Below are 14,742 nucleotides of genomic sequence, written 5' to 3'. Positions count from 1 at the left end.
CCAGCTCCCTCCTGAGCCACCACCTCCTCCACGTCACAGAGAGAAGGAGCCAAGAGCCAGACCCAAGAAGAGGGCTGAGCTGCTCCCCATCACCATTGCACCACGGCAGGGTGACACAAGCAAGCACACACACGGCTTTGAGGGCTCTGGGCTTTTCCTCTGTATTTGCTTTAAAAATCCTCCTACCTGGGATTGGAACAAAATGCACCTTCTGGCCCGGTGATTTATAGCTGTGCTTTGCTTGTCTTGTTTCCCTCAGTGTGATATGCAAATCCCAGCAACAGGGAATGCAGCGAGCTCTTCCTGCTGTGAATTCACCCTGCCCAGACCCAGAGCAGCCTCGCAGAGACAGCCCAGGGGAGCCCTTTCATTACCACTGCCAGACAAGGGACAGCCCCTCCGCAGCTCCAGAGGACCTGGAGCTCAGCGGTGGCATCACCTCCTGTTTCCCAGGGTAGGTTGGGTCACACGAGATGTTTGAGCATTCCCTGTTAATGTGACTTTGAGCTCCTCCTCCCGGCCCCAAGAGATGCTCAGCCCCAGAGAAGCTCGGCCCTGAGTCTGGCTGGGAGGACACAAAAGCCCCAGAGCCATGTCGGGGGTGGGAGCCATGGTCTTAACATTCCTGCTGCCTTCCTGCCATGGGAATGGCAAAGGGGACTCCAGAAGTGTCAGATCCCTCTGACACTAGGAAAATTCTTATAAATAAAATAGTTCCCATAAAATCTGTATGAGATCTCCACAGTCCATCTTATACAGACAGTAATAAAGGAAAGGCACAGTAGCAGCAGCCAGAGCCACCATCTTGCAACAAGAAATCTGATTTTAAGAAGTATGAAAAGTCAATTACTCACTTATTAGCATTTTAAGTGTGTGCTAGCAATGAGGCCAGTACATTGTTGATACTTTGGGTGATTCAAAGAGGTCCAAGCAGCCTGGCTGGTGCAGAAGCATTTCTGTACTGCCAGCAGGGCTGGGGGCCAGCACAGGGACTCCTGGGACATGAAGGTGGCAAACTACGCTGGATGGCTCAGTGCCACCACCCAGGTCACAACCCTTCCTCCAGCAAAGCTTAAGGTTTTCTAAACCCTCCTAATCAACCCAAGAACTACCTGATGTTGCTGTGGGTGAAAGGCAAAATCCAACCATGTTCATCATTTTCTGTCACCTTTTGCAAACCAGCAGCCCCAGCCCAAGTTGTGCCTCCAGTTCCATTGTCTCTCATCACATCTGGAAGGGACAGTGGATAGTGATTCCCAATGCTCACAGATATTCATCCAGCTCCTGTAAGTCATTCCTCACCTGTTCAAACCTTTGTCATCGAAGCATTTAGAGCATGAAACCCAATTAAAGATCAACCTCTTGCTGTTACAATGGAAGAGCTACAAGAATTAGCACTTAAGCTACATTAGCAGGAGGCATTTCTAATGACAGTGCACCCACATTTATCTTTGGTGATTATTCAGGGCACACCAAGGGGAGCTCTCATTTCTGGGCACATTATCTACCAGGCAGCAAGTTTTACCTGCATCCTGTGCTGCACAGAGCACTGTGCAGGATCGGGTGTTCAGTCATCCCTCTGGAAACTTGGAAGGTGAGGTACCTGAAGGAGATCTGCTGAGGGACCCCTCCAGGGAAGCAGCAACTGAGAGGATACAGAAAACTGAGCTCAGAACAGGCCTGGACAAGGCTGGGGTGGTGGATGCACAAGAAAATGTTGGTGAGAATACAGTCTGGCTGGGAGCCTTTGCCCAGGCATGGCTGGGGCTCTGCTGGTGCTCCCTTTGTGCCCCGTGAAGGGAGAAGGGAGCAGACACTGGGCAGCAGAGCTCACAGAGACAGGAGCTGCAGGTGTCAGTTGAGCTTTTGTCCTTATAAAAAAAAGAATTTTCAGCACTACTGGTTCATGTTGGAGCAGTCTGTAAGCAGTCTGTAAGCCACTCTGCCCTGCAGCAAGGAAGGTTAATGTTATTCACTCCAGTCTGCAGAGAAGGACGCAAAACCATGGAGAGGTTATGGGCCAGATAACCAAAAATGGCTTTTAGTTCTGGGCACTTTCATTTTACACTGTCTGACCTCTGAAGTACTATCAGTCTGATTTTCAAAGGCATTGAGCAGATCCTACTTTCACTGACCTTAAACACAGAGACAGACAAAATTAAAGGGAACTCTACAGACTTGGCCAGAGCGAGCCCTGAGCCAGCGGTCAGAAAGAGGAGGAGGGAGCTGGAGGTCACCAGAGCTGAGTCACACATACACCTCTGGCCTTTTTGAGTTTCTTTTACCAAATCAAAGGCCAGCATGGTGTGGGAACAGGCAGGTACGAGCTGCCTGTTAACTGATTTTAACTAAAAACAGCAAGAAGTTTTCCTCTTCCAGAGTTCAGAGGTGCAGAGCAGCACCCTCCACTCCCACCCACCTCCTGGAGGTCTTGCAACCTGTGTCAGCCAATGGCTGGTACCAGCCCTAATGTGTGCAATGGAATGACTTTTCCTCCCACTGCCCACCCCAAAAAGATGCCCCCTCCAGCTTCCTGCTGCCTGTGTCCTGCCCCCTGAGCAGCTCCCAGGTAACACAGTCTCCCTCTGAGGACCCTGGGCAGAGCATTTGTATTCAAGAGTTAAATAATACTTCATGGATATTCCGAAAGTTGGGTACATTCTTTCTCTCAACCTTCATTACCTAGAAAGCTTCACAACCCCGAGACTGTAATTATGTACATGAATAATGAGATTAGCATATCCATCAACTAACTCCTGCTCCATCCCTGTAGATACAGGGGCTTGTGGGAAGCCCTCTGTGCTCAGATTCCAGCAGCAGCAGCTTCCAAGGCTGCCGTGGGAACCACCACGGTTGTTCTGACTCCTGCTCCTCACAGAAATCCAAAGTTTCATTGGGAAGATGGTGAAGCTGGGGCAGGCAGCTCACAGCATCCACACAGCTTCCTGCTGCCCTGATCATCCCTGGGAGTGTGCAGCAGGCACGGGATCAGTGAGGGATGGCAAGAGGGAGCACTCTTGGGGTGTCACAGAATGTCCCAGGCTGCCACAACCCAGTCAATGACACCCTGTGGCTGTTGCAGGGTCACTGTTTGGCAACGGGCATTGATGGATGATGGCCAAAGGAATGGCAATGGGAATGTGGCAGTGGCTCTGCTGGCACCAGGCACTGGCTGGGAAGGGCTGAGCAGCTGGTCAGTGAGGCACACGGGTACCCACACCCACACCCAAACCCATATCCACATCCATGTGAACCTCTGCTGGAGTGTTGAAGAACCTGTCTGCATTCCAGGAATGTGTTCAGGGAAAGGGTACGTGGAGAAATGCCTCACAATGGGAACAACCTTCCCTGCACCCGGCTGTGGAGCTGCTCCTTGACTGTAATTGGGGACCTGGTAATTAGATGATGGCAAAATGTACCAGCAGCTCAGTTTTCATTCTGTGGTCCAAATTACAAACCATCATATTTTGAAAGTGATGCTGACATTCCTCAGCCAGGAGCCTTTGCCAAAAACAACTTGAGCAAGGCTTGTCTTGGCACCGAATCAAACTCGGGGCCCCAGCAGCGAAACTGAAAACATTTACACAGCTGGACCCAAATCACCCGATTTTCTAAAGAGTTTGTCAGAGCCTGAAGCTCTTGGTATATTTCTGCCTGTTTTAAAGGGGCCTGTGTTCTCGCAATCCCCCAGCTCTCCACACAGAGAAAATAAAATACTTGAGGAAAAGTGGGTGGTCTTTCCATTGCAGTCCGAAAAAATAATCCAGAAAAGTCTCATGAGGAAAATGCGAACGAGCCCGGTGTTCACCCAGCCCATCCACAGATGTGCCAGACATATTTCATTTGCATATATAGATATGGAAACCTCATCATTTTGCTGTACGTATGTAATGGCTAATAAATGCATTAGCAAACCACTAATGAAAACAAATTGGAGCCGGTGTCAGGAATTACGCCAGCGTGAGGAATTACCTTGCTGCATTTTTTCCTATCTAAATGTCCTGACGATATTATTTTATTACATCAGTCATACCCACTGCATATGCATTATCCATCCCTCACTCCAGCCAGGGCCAATTCTTCTTGGGTTCTTCTGAATCATCCTCCCCAGCAGTGTGGGCACAGGCATGGGCACAGGCAGGGGTACAGGCAGAGGAGGGCCAGGACAGGCAGGGACAGTCAGAGGAGGGCAGGGACAGGCAGGGACAGGCAGGACCATGCATGGAGCACCCCAGCACTTGGACCTTCCCAGAACGCCACCATGCCCACCAAAAGCTGTTGCACTACTGGTGACACTGTTTCTGTTGCAAGGAGCAATAACTAGGCACTAAGTTTTTGTTTCGTGCCTCTTTCTGTGTTTTTTCCTTGGAAACCAGGTCCTGTTTTTTCACATATGGGGGAAAGAGCCCAAAAAACTGGCCATGCTTGGTTCCAGCCCTTGGGAGGGCTGTGGGGACCTGTCTTGGTGCTGCAGGCTCAGGCTCCCCCTCCCTACTCAGGAACAAGTCTTGCCCCTGTTCCTTTTCTTTCCTGTATGCTGCCTGATTACTATTTTTTTCTTATTCATAAAAGCGACAAGAGCAAATCCCCTGATGCTTCAGGGATGTCACAGAGCTGGATTGAGCTGGTTAGGGCATCTGTCCCACACCAGAGAGTGACCCTTGACTACACACTGCCTTCACAATGGAGAGTGGGACACCACAATTAGTGAACTTACCTCGTTTGCTTACTCTAAAGGCATCCTATTGATTACTTAGAGCCCTGCAGCCGCCAGCAGTGGCCTTGGTCACCTCTGAACAAATACAGCACACAAACTCTGCTCCCTGCCCCGAGAAATTCAGTTTCTTCTTCCACCAAGATAATTAACAGTCTGTTTGACAGGAATCCCTCTTCAAAGGCCCTCTTTGCTTCAGCTGTGATTGCTACCAGAAGACATGGTGGAGCCATTTTTCAGAGCTCAACTTAAATTTTTGTGGCTACATGGGGACCTCAAAATCTTGCAAAATTAATTTTTTTAAATGCAAAACCTTTTAAGTAAAAATACTTGTAATTGCAACCTAAAGCGATGTGGGATCTGTGAATGGCTCTCTGATTAATTCTTCTGCGAGGCGAGTCTCCTCTCTCTGTTCTACTGAACAAGCATACACATATTATTGGGATTAATGCTGCATAATACATAATTAATGAAACTGCATAAATATGCAGATTTGGAATTGCAGATTGACTGCCACGGCTCTGTCCCCGAGCGCTGGGGTAACGGATTGGATGTTCGTTATTACCATATTTAAAACTGTTTCCCTGTGAACATGTGCAAACCAATAACTCGGAAGGGCAGACAGCAGCAGCAACCATCTCCAAAATCCAAGGGAAGGAAGCGCTATGTACCAGGCAGGTACAGCCCAGATCCCCCTGCAATGGGGAGCAGGGACACAGGCACTGCCCTGCAGCCCTCTGCCAGCCAACAGCTCCAGAGAAATGGTTTAAAAAACATAAACCAGATGTATCTGGTGCTGGGAAGCTGGAATGTGGCATCAGCGTCACACAACAGGCAGGAGAGGCTGGCGAGGGTGGAGGGAGCAAAGCTCATGGGGGATCTGAGTCCCACAGCAGGCACAGGCACTGGAGGTAAGAAAATATTTGGAAATCAAGACATCTCTAGGCATTTTCCCAGGTTTTTGGGATGAGGCATTAGCAGGAGCTGGTCAACAAACAGTTCCCAGTAAGCTCCCAAAAGTCCTTTGTAGATCACCATCAATGACTCACCCAAAGATACTGCATGGAAGATGGGAAAATGCCATTCAGGTCTTTTGGCTGTGCCCCCCAAGTCCAGTTCTCCCTGCACTTTGCTAAAGCAGATATAGAGATTTCTTTGGATGGCCCCTGGGTTGTGAAGCCACCAGCTGATGGGGTTTGGTGGTGGTGGAAGAGGTGGAGCAGACCCACAGAAGGGTGGTGTTGGTGAGGGTTATCCCCTGATAGCAAGTGGGAGCAGGAGCTTGGGATTTGCTGGTGGATTGAGCTGACCTCAAGCTCTCAGGGGTACAATCCAGGTGTCCTCAGAGCAGCAGCAGGTCACTTGTTCTGCTTCATGCTGCCTGTTTGCTCTGTTGAGGATGTCAGGATTTATTGCATGCTGCTGTTGAGAGGATTCAGATCTCACCCAGGGAGTTTGAGCTGCAGATCTCCAAGCTCTGCCCGGGGAGGACTGCAAGCATTGTTCCCATTCCTCACATTTACAGGCTCAAATTCTTACTTGTAGAAAAGGAAAAGCTTCCCCAAGAGGTGTTTGGGAAATGTTTTTACTTTAAAGTACAAGTTTCCTACGGATGTCTTCAGATGTTTATTGAAGTGGAATAAATGAAAGTGTGAGTATGTGCTGTCTTAGGAGGGACGGGAATTGCAGCTCTGTGCATCAGAACTGCTTTGCCACGTGCCCAACATGCCTGGGGTGACATCTGTGTGGGAGATGACATCCCTAGAGAGCCCAGGCTCATGGAGAAGCGCAGCACTTGCTCCTGGAGCCAAGACAAAGACCCAGGGCTCAGCTCAGCATTTATCCAGCACATCAGGGATCCTGACCTCCCAATGCCTGCTACATCTTTAGACTGCCCCAAAAGCGAGAGGAGCATCAGAGACAGTGTCCAGCCTCATCCCTCTCTCCCTTCTCACTCAGCACCACTTCTCCAGCCACTTACCCCCCCATATCCCCCAGCTTCTCTGGCAGGGAAGTAAGTGGGAAGAGGGAAAGAGAAAATGTGTGTATGGGGTTTAATTTTTTCAGTTGAGCAACCTGGTCTCAGCAACTTAACCCTGGCATGTTTCACGATGAAATATTAATTGCTTAACCAGATATCTTCCCTTTCACTTTTGTTCTCAAGGAATGCCTGCACCCTTCTCCTTTGCAAAATAACTCCCACTGCAAGGCCTTCAAGAAATCCCTTTCTTCTGGAAAATATCACACAGCAAAAGCAGAGCAGCAGCTTGGCCTGAGCTTTGGGAATCTGTGTGAGCAGCGCAGTTGGAGCTGGAGAGCGGGGCCAGCCTCCCAAAGGCCAATCCATCACAATCCTCCATCAAGATGAGACATGCAAGTGAGAGATGAGATCCTCGGAAGGAGAGGAGGGGACAGGTGACCTTAATTGCTCCACAGTTATTGATAGGGCAACTTGTCTTCATGATGCAAATTACCCTATAAATAAAAGTAAAACAACTACAGGAAGCAATTTGCTGCTTTGTTAGAGTTAAAGTAGACCGAAAATTAAATCAAGACATGGGATCACTAATTCCACTGGGTTCTTCTGCAGCCTCTGCAGGCAGGGCCAGAAACATGGGCCATGGGGATAACTGAGTCACAGCTGCCTTTTATGGGCTCCTGGTGAGGGCATCGCCTTCCTGCACCATTGCCCTGGCCATTGACTGGTGGGGAATCCCTGCTGTGTGGAGAACCCCCATGGGAGCTCCCCCAGCTCTGGGAGAAGACAGGGGTTGTCCTCTTACCATGCTGGAGCAGACACCCACACCTACCATGGCTCTGGTGCCCAACAGCCATGTGTCTTCTTTGCTGTTTGGTCCATGAGGTGTCCGTGAGGCTCAGAGGTGACCTGGCACATGCTCCCCAGACATGAAGCTTCACTGGCCTCCCCTGGTACCATGGTGCAGAGGTGGGTTCAGCACAGGCACTCATCATTGTCAGTGGAAACTACACTAAAAGCATCTTCTCTGACACCTTAAGTGGGTATAACTCTTGCTTTACATTTCTAAAACACCTTTTAATTTACAGATCATTATATCCAATATTTATTTGTCCACTGAAGGAGCCAGAGCTTTGCCCAAAGGCTTCTTATCAGAGGTTCTCCAGCTCCCTGATGACCATAGCCTAGTGTCCCTGCTGCAGTGGGATCTGGTGTAGTGCTGCTGCATCCTCAACCCACTGCACCCTCACCCCCACTGCTCACAGTTTTTCCCACCCCCCCAAAACAGTAGTAATGTCCCATCCCACCCCTTGCTCCCAGGGCAGCATCTGACAAGGGCAGGGCAGAGGGAGCAAGCAGGCAGAACCAGAGTTTCGTCAGTTGGCTGTGCCAGGGAAATTGAAATGCATTATTTTGTCACTAACTTGCAGCTTTTCTCAAAATACTGGCAGCCACGGAGATTTTCCCCAGCCCCAAAGGAGCACTTTTAAGTGCTTCATTTTAAGAAGAAACTTCTTTCCCCGGTCTTTTTTTTTTCATTTATTTTTTGTGTTTGTTTTCAAACCTGTCGGAAAGCACTGATATTTCCAAGCTTTGTTGCTGCTGCTGCTGTTGTTGTTTCCCTCCTGACGCTTTTCTTTCCCATTTCTGAGCATCCTCGCTGGTTCTGCGCGAGGCCCCTGGAGGCTGCACAGCAGCAGGATGCGATGTCGGAGCTCCTGCCTTGCTGGGTGAGCTGCTCCACTCCTCGAAGCTTTGAAGCTGCCACTTCACATTCCCGCAGAAGGATCACGCTGTTGTTTCTTCGGGAAATTATGAAACACTTTGTGAAGTGACATCAATGGGAACAATAAGGGCAGCGACCCCAGCAGGCCCCGGCGCCCAGCTGGTGACAGGGCGGGCGCTGGCTGTGATGGTGGCCATGAGTGAGGCCAGCAGTGCCCACAGACCACAAATGAGGGCCACCAGCCCCCACAGACCACAAATGAGGGCCACCAGCCCCCACAGACACCCCGTGGGTGAGGGCCACCAGCCCCCACAGACACCCCATGGGTGAGGGCCAGCAGACACCAAAAACACTGAGCAGGTGAGGGCCAGCAACCCCCAAAAACATTGAGCAGGTGAGGGCCAGCAATGCCCAAAAACACCCCACAGGTGATGGCCAACAGTTCCCACAAAGACTGACCAGGTGAGGGCCAGCAGCCCCGAAAAACACCCCACAGGTGAGGGCCAGAAGCCCCCAAAAACACCCCTCAGGTGAGGGCCAGAAGCCCCCAAAAACACCCCACAGGTGAGGGCCAGAAGCCCCCAAAAACACCCCTCAGGTGAGGACCAGCATCCCCCAAAAACATTGAGCAGGTGAGGGCCAGAAGCCCCCAAAAACACTGAGCAGGTGAGGGCCAGCATCCCCCAAAAACACCCCGTGGCTCTGCCAGTGCTCGCCGTCCAGGCCCGTTCTCTCCCCCAGGCGTGGGCAAACAACTTGTATAGCTCACACCTCGCTCCCCACGGGCCACGCTGCCTGTCTCGGACGTGTGAGGAGATGGAAAATACACAACTTTCCCGGGTAGTTTTTTCCAGTCAGTCATTACTCTCCCTCCCGCAGTCTGGGCCTTATTTCCATGTTAAATGTCTTGCTCGTGCCTGTAGCCTTTGGCTCTGTTCTGCTTTTGCTGTGAGACTTGGGGTCCCCCCATCCCTGGTACTTTCTCCTGAAAAGGTACTTCAGGATTTAATGAAGGCATTCACTCTTCTTCTGGATCTTATTTAAGCTCTTTAATCTCTTCTGTAACTCATTCTCTTCATCGCATAAACAATTTTGTGGATTTCTTTGACATCTTCAGGATCCCTTTACAAACCCTGACACCGGAGCCATGGGCAATATTCTGGTGTCCCTCTCACCTAAGCCAGGCAACTTTGCTGTGCCATAAAATCATTGCACTGCTCCTACTAACTACTCCTTTCTGTGCATCCCCTGAATGAATTAGCTCTTTATCACAAGGTCAGGGCACTATGCCTGTGGCCTGTGTCTGCTCAGACGCTTTGCAAAGTTGTTAGGGAATGTGAAACCATCTCCTGCTCTGGAAACAAATCCATCATTCTTAGCCAGTATGAGAGAGATGATTTTGTATTTACTTACATTAAAACACATTTTATTACAATGGGCACATCTATCTTCCATAAACGTTCTCAACTGGTATCTACTATATCCCAGTTCCTCAGCTCTTCATCAAGTGGTCACACTTAACTTCTGAGCAGGACTGATGTCCACACTCACATCACCCAGGGGAATCTCAATCCCTTGCACACTCTTGTAGCACAGCCACTGCCCTCACAAAATTTTAGCCTCAGTTCCAAGGTATATTGAACATGAGCTTAGAGCCCAGTGATCTCAGCCAGGTGTTCAGCATTCCTGAGTATTCCATAGCTCACCAACAGTCATCACAAATCCATCTTAACCATCTCATCCATGTCTTGGCCAGTTCCGTCCTCTTCAGCTCAAAAATCCATGAACATGTGAGTTTGCTGGGGACAACTATGTCTGGTTCTTTAGTTCCCCTTTCTCATGAATAAAGCAGAATCATTCATCAGTGATTTCATTTCAGGCACTCATGAGAAAAGCCACATGTTCTCCTCAGCAATGGACAAACAGGCTTCTTGCCTCTTGCCAGGCTAGGACCCAAAACCCCCATGTGGAAGCACCAATACACAGCCAAGATAAAAAGACAGCTGCCAGGTCCCTGGATCTGCAGATGTGGGATACTTAGGATTTCCTCCTGAGTGCCTTTTCCTTCAGAGCTTTTCATTCAATGAACTTCATAAATTGTAACTTTATCTGTAATTAAATATTTGTGTGTTTGTGCCTGGTGCACACCACAGTTCACGTTGTGTCCAGCACCACCAGGGAGCAGAAGGGGTGAGACCAGCTGAATTTAAAGGTGCTGGAGACAAAGCTGCCCATGGCTCATCTCACCCATGTCCCCACTGCAGTTCCACAGTGCTGTTCATCCCCTCCTGATCAGAGAGGAGAAGGTGTGGAGCTGCTGGTGCAGGGCTTGGATGCACAGATTCCCGAGCCAGCAGCAGGAGTTTCCAACAGCAGATACAGAGACAAGGCAGCCATTCTTGCAGAGTTTCCAGGTATTTCCATGTTGTGCCAGTTTATTTTAAAGGGAAAAGGAAATAGGATAGAAAATTTGCAGCTGAGGTCAGGAGCAGCTCTGTCCATTGGAGACCACCATGATGAGCCAGGAACAGGCTCTCCTCAGAGAGCTGCCATCACACCAAAACCAAGAGAAAGGAGATAAAACCCCAGGGGATGAGGCGGGGATGAGTGGGGGGAATAGGCAGGACAATTACATTAACTGAAACAATGTGTTATATTTTAAACATTAAAAACTTATGACTCTACATGGCAAGTACCTGATGCAGCAAAGGAGGAGAAGGAAACTGAAGCTATGGTTAAACAATGCACAAGGCATCGGGATCTGGTTTGTATTAAATCCATTTGGAGTCTGAGTTTCTCCTTTGACAGCTGGCCACGCTGCTCAAAGGGAATAAGAAAGTTTTTGTTTTTTAAAAAAGATGTGTAATGGGTTTCTTATGTACTAGAAAAGAAACGCTCTCTGAGCTGGATCACCTATTTTCTTGTCAAAAGACTTCGGACAAAATGCAATCATGAATAAAATGCCTCATGATTTTTCAAAGGGCCCTTTTATTTGAAGTCAGCTTTTCTGAAATGGGAGGCAGGGCTGGGTAATGCAGCTCAGGGCGGGAGGCAGCTCTCATGCCAGGCCTCTGCTCCGGCCTCTCCGGCCACACCATGCCGGACCCAGGACCCGCTGCAGCTCCGTGCTGGGGAACACCTTGCTGAGATCCAGGAGATCTGCAGCCAGACTGGCTGGCACTGACACTGTCCCCTCTCTGAGCCACCTCCAGGGCAACACCATGGGGATCTCATCCATCCCCTGCCACTGGGACTCACCCGCTCAGCTGCATGAGCATCAGTCCCCACAGTCTCTCAGCCTGTTTGGAAAGGCACGGCCACCCTGAGCAAGGGGGCAGCCCCAGAAGCAGAGCCCAGAGCTGTGTGTCCCTGAGGGCACCAGCGGCAATACTGTGATCCATGAGCAGAGTCAGCACCCAGCAAAGCACTGGGGCTCCAGGAAGCTTCAGCCTCTGAGGACCAAATCTGGGCTGCAAACATCTCCAGAACAAGTTTTCTCACAAAGATTTATCTATTCCTGGCTTCTCAGGGGATTTCCTGCTCTGGTGCTGGTCCATAAATCCATAAACCGCTGTGCCATTGCTTGGGCCATCATCCTCCCAGCCCTGTCTCAGCTCCCCCTGGGCAGCGTGGTGCTCTGAGGGGACACGAGGCGCTGCAGAGACTGGGGGTGCACCCACTGTCACCACCTCCCTGGGTCTGAGACTCTCACAGGTCTTTCATAAATCCACGCAATCCTGAGAACTGTTTCTGGCTGTTGGTGGGTCTGGGGTTTTTCTTGGCTCTTGCCAATTGTTTATGGATATAATATTTTCAACCCTTTGTCATGGACACCCAGTGGCAGTGAGGACACTGGAATTTGAATTGTTCGAGAGCTCTAATAGGTGTAATAGCCTTGTGTGTTACATATGCATTAATTAAGTAACACTGCATTTAGCTCCAAATCATGCGGAAGGCGCGTGCTGTGTTTGCACAGACATAAATATCTCCTCAGTTAGAGCACAGGCGAGCAGCTCTGCTCCCTTTGCACTGCAGTGCTTCCACTCTGGGGAAAATGGGAGCCTTGGAAAGATTATCCCTGGGTAGCCCCAGTTCACTGGGTAGGAGCTCAGCACATCCACATCTCCTCCTCTCAGACAGGCTTTCCAAAACCTGGTTTGTGTCATGCCAGCACCGGGAGAGCCTCTGCAGAGATTCACACCCTACCCCCCAAGCAAATGAGCTGGTATCCTATTCTGGGGTCCCCCTGTACCCAAATCCTTCAGCCCTGCTCTTTCACTACAAAAACCCTCCTTGCAGCAATCTGTAAGGGTTAAAAAAGTGTGGAGAGAAACTGCAAGGGAAAAGAGGAAACAAAAGGATCTGGCATTGTCAATGTAAGGTATTCTCATCGTGATCCACGGGGAACTTCCATGCCTCAGACGGGAACATACCACCAGGTCCTCAGCGGAGAGCTGCTCGTGTCAAACCCCAGTATTGCTGCTCTCATTTTGCTGCTTCAGTGCAACCTGGCTCTGAAGCAAAAGGTGAAGTTGGAATCCCACGTGTTGGATGAGCTCGGATACACAGGCTGGATAAATATTTGGAAGAGTATTCACTTTCACTAGGCAACATTATGCAATGTGGATTAATTATACGGAGTATGGTTCTGACTGGGCTTTGGATGATTAAAGCTGTTCTGGAATTCTAGAGGATTACTTAAATGTGCAGCATTAGTGGAGGTAAAACATATTCAATATCCTTTTCCTGCAGCCTCCATTTCCTTGAGAGAAATATGCAGATTGGAGCTCAGAATTAATCTGCGGAGGCTCCGAATTGGGCTCCTGCCCCCAAAGAGTATTGGGAGGTGTGGGGCAAGGAGAGGGAGGGTTCTGGGAAAGGGGAATACTGAGGAAGAGACATTTTATATGTTTGTAAAACAATCACAAGAAATTAGTTACTTATTCCACATGTTTTAGTCTGAGAGACAAGAGCCTAGATGCAGGCACAGTAAGTGCAATCTATATGTGTAATTAAGAAATGATTTCCTGAGATCTTCCTTAAAACACGTCTGAATACAGATCAAATTTGCATAAATAACTTATGCCTTTCACTTTTTCCTTGTGGAAAACACGTAACATTGCCTCTTGCTTTCTGGTTTCCAGAGCCTGCCTGGCTCAGAGGAGGATTTGCCATATTACACGATTCTTCCCAATTGTAATCAGCCTTAAATCTGAATAAAAGCAGCAAATGGCTGACTGGCACCCAGGCTTCCCTCCCTCCCTGCCCCCATGGCAGCGGCAGCAGCAGCTTCGAGCGGGAAAAGACAGGACTGCAGCGCTGGGTTTGCATTAGTATTCATGGAGCATCCGACTCCAGAGAGGATTAATAGACTCTGATGCCTAATATCCTGGAGAACAATTAATTTGCCCACAGTTTTGTCATGGTTGAAAGTCAAATGCTGGAACAGATCGATGCACTGAGCTGCAAGTTGAACACTGCAACCTTCTGCTGGAGCTGAATTTTAATTTTCCCATCATCATTTCCCTCTGTTCCCAGCACACCAGTTTTCTAATAGATCTAAAAGCCTCTTACCTTCTTCCATCACATGTTGGGCTTCATAACAAAAGTCCACGTTGATTGTTCAAATATTAGAGCCTTGTATTGCTCTCCATTACGGGATTAGAGATGTTCGAGGCCCCTTGTGTTTTGACCTTTTCCTGTCTCGTTTCTCTTTAAATGGTATGAAAAATGCCAACCTTCTGTAATTAAAGCCAAAATGGAATGCAGGAATAAAGCTTTTTTCCTTGCAATTATTCAGTATTTAGGTTCCCGTTTTGATAGAAGTGTTTGTGCAGAAATCAAGGCTGAGGTTTATCAAAGCTGGGTCAACAGACCCGTTGGGAAGGGCTGGCAGCTCCGTGTCCAGCCCCTGGAACCTGCAGCAGCCAGAGCTGCTGCCCTGGGCTTGCACTGGCCCAGGAGCTGATTCCCTGTCCCACCAGATCATCCAGTGAGTTTGTGTAAGCCACTGAATCAGTGCACACAGGGGAGAAAACATATCAATAAACAGGCTCAGATGGTTGTTGTGGGGAAGTAGTGTAAGCATGAGAAAAAATGACTTTTATATATATGTGTGAATATATATATAAAAAGTGTCCAGATGTCCCCATGGGCACAGCACCATGCCTGGGTAGGGAGCTCTTGGGGCAGCCCTCCTGGCCCTTCCTTTCAACCCAGGGCTTCACCTCTCCCTGGCAGCAGCTGAGAAAGCTCTGGACACATGGGAGGGGTGATAGAGACCCTGGAGCAGGGCTGGGAGCAGGGATGGGCTGGCTGGAGGCA

General features: G+C 49.3%; 1 long non-coding RNA gene across 1 annotated transcript; it reads left to right on the top strand.

The window, feature by feature from the left end:
- The first annotated feature begins 12,455 nt into the window (after window positions 1-12,455).
- On the top strand, window positions 12,456-14,213 carry LOC140685162 (uncharacterized). Its single transcript, XR_012058449.1, has 2 exons — window positions 12,456-13,139; window positions 13,563-14,213. It is a non-coding gene; the product is annotated as an uncharacterized lncRNA (long non-coding RNA).
- The last annotated feature ends 529 nt before the right edge of the window (window positions 14,214-14,742 follow it).

The sequence above is a fragment of the Taeniopygia guttata genome, chromosome 15, assembly GCF_048771995.1.
Source record: "Taeniopygia guttata chromosome 15, bTaeGut7.mat, whole genome shotgun sequence".
NCBI classification, from domain to species: domain Eukaryota; kingdom Metazoa; phylum Chordata; class Aves; order Passeriformes; family Estrildidae; genus Taeniopygia; species Taeniopygia guttata.
The sequence above is the reverse complement of the archived record's forward strand: the minus strand, read 5'-3'. Positions and strand labels throughout refer to the sequence as shown.